Source organism: Octopus bimaculoides, chromosome 9 (genome assembly GCF_001194135.2).
Source record: "Octopus bimaculoides isolate UCB-OBI-ISO-001 chromosome 9, ASM119413v2, whole genome shotgun sequence".
Classification (NCBI taxonomy): Eukaryota; Metazoa; Mollusca; class Cephalopoda; order Octopoda; family Octopodidae; genus Octopus; species Octopus bimaculoides.
Genome location: NC_068989.1, coordinates 4,297,357 through 4,299,702, shown reverse-complemented (window position 1 = coordinate 4,299,702; position 2,346 = coordinate 4,297,357). Strand labels below are relative to the sequence as shown.

Below are 2,346 nucleotides of genomic sequence, written 5' to 3'. Positions count from 1 at the left end.
ACAAACATCTACACTTCAATTGTTTTTGTTAATACCATTACGTAGAAGACAGAATCGTTAAAACACTTATTGGCGAACAGAGAGGGGAGAGGTACAGGACAATTCGCACGATCCGATTATTTTTCGCTATAGAAAATGGATATTCTTCCCAACCACACGGTTTTGGGTACAGTTCCACTGCATGGCACCTTGGTCAAACACTGGAGTTCGAAGGACATGTTGTTGTACACCTATTACACTATTTAAAATTATTTTTTTGGTTCGTGTCAAACACTAGAGTTTAAAGGTCATGGTCTGACGATGTGAATTTTCCGAGTCCTCTCCCCGACCCTTCGTTCGCAAGCGCTCACTTTTTTCATATTCGTTTACTACATATTGTACATCTATTACACTATTTTTCTTTCTTTTTTTTCTTGCTCGGGTCAAACCCTTTAGTTTGACCTAAAAATGTATGGAAGACCCTACATACAAAAAAAACAAAACTATACACACACTATGAATTAGAGAAAAACCCGTGTAAACCACCGTTTTTCCCGGTTTTTACCACACAGCCACTAAATATATCTGTATTATAAATGTATTTATATATTTTGAAACTGACACGGTGTGGTTCGATTAATGATTGGCTGCTGTTTCTATAAGTATATCTGGAGGTTGTGTTAGTAAACATACGTTCATTTTAGAGTAGTAGTAGTAGTAGTAGTAGTAGTAGTAGTAATAGTAGTAGTAGTAGTAGTAGTAGTAGTAGTAGTAGTAGTAGTAGTAATATTAGTAGTAGTAGTAGTAGTAGTAGTAGTAGTAGTAGTAGTAGTAATAGTAGTAGTAGTAGTAGTAGTAGTAGTAGTAGTAGTAGTAGTAATATTAGTAGTAGTAGTAGTAGTAGTAGTAGTAGTAGTAGTAGTAGTAGTAATAGTAGTAGTAGTAGTAGTAGTAGTAGTAGTAATATTAGTAGTAGTAGTGACAGTGCTGCTGGCAGCAAAACGGCCGAGTGTCATAGTCCATGGTTTAGGCGTTTTAGTACATCTACATTGCTTCTTCTTCTTCTTCCTCTTCTTCTTCTTCTTCTTCTTCTTCTTCTTCTTCTTCTTCTTCTTCTTCTTCTTCTTCTTCTTCTTCTTCTTCTTCTTCTTCTTCATCTTCTTCTTCTTCTTCTCCTTCTTCTTCTTCTTCTTCTTCTTCTTCTTCTTCTTCTTCTTCTAAGTCCTCCTCCCCCCTCCCTTTTCTCTTCTCATTCTTCTTCTTGTTCTTCGTCTTCTGGTACTTCTTCTCTCCTCCCCTCCTCCCCCTCCTCCTCCTCCTCCTCCTTTTTCTCTTCTCATTCTTCTTGTTCTTGTTCTTTCTTCTTCTATTCCTCTTTTATTTCTTCCTCTTCTTCCTTTTCTCCATCTCTTCCTCATGATTCTACTACTACTACTACTACTACTACTACTACTACTACTACTACTACTACTACTACTACTACTACTACTTCTACTACTACTACTACTACTACTTCTTCTACTACTACTACTACTACTACTACCACCACTACTACTACTACTACTACTACTACTACTACTACTACTACTACTACTACTACTCTTTGTACCGTAATCTCCATCACATGTGCCAAAGTATTTGCCGCAGTTTCTGCTTCCACCAATGACGACGACGATTATGATGATGATGATGATGTTAGTGATAAAGATTAGAGTGATGGTGGTGGTGTTTGTGGTGGTGTTTTTGACAATCACAATGAATACGATGAGCAGATGCTGCCGCTGCTGCCGCTGCTGCTGCTGCTGCAGATGTTGTCGTTGCGGTTACGACTGCTGCCACGCCACAGTTATTGACTGTGATGATGGTCATCAGAGCCATCCTCCTTTTTTTCCACTCTCCTCTCCTCCTCCTCCTCCTCCTCCTCCTCATCATCATCATCATCATCATCATCATCATCATCATTATGATCATCATCATTATGATCATCATAATTCACTTGATGGCCATGATGATGATGATGATGATGATGAAACGTTGACGACGACGACGACGACGAGGATAATCACAGAAGCGAAATATAGAAGCTGTAGCATTGCTACTCATTGACTTATTATGCCATAGTAATGCTTCTACTACACTGAATATGATTCTGGATGTATTCTAGGAAGGATGGACATACATACATATACACATGCACACACAAACAGACACACACTAACAAACATACACATAGATACACACACACACACACACTCATGTATGCATTAGTTCATATGTGTGTATGTACATTCTACTGGATTGGGACAGCCTCGCATTTATTGGAAAAGCACCATATACATACATACATATATATATACATATATATAT

General features: G+C 38.1%; 1 protein-coding gene across 4 annotated transcripts in view; it reads right to left on the bottom strand.

Moving 5' to 3' along the window:
- The window catches only part of LOC106883685 (chitin synthase chs-2), a 132,240-nt gene that overhangs the window by 107,693 nt on the left and 22,201 nt on the right, over positions 1-2,346 (bottom strand). The window lies entirely within an intron of this gene.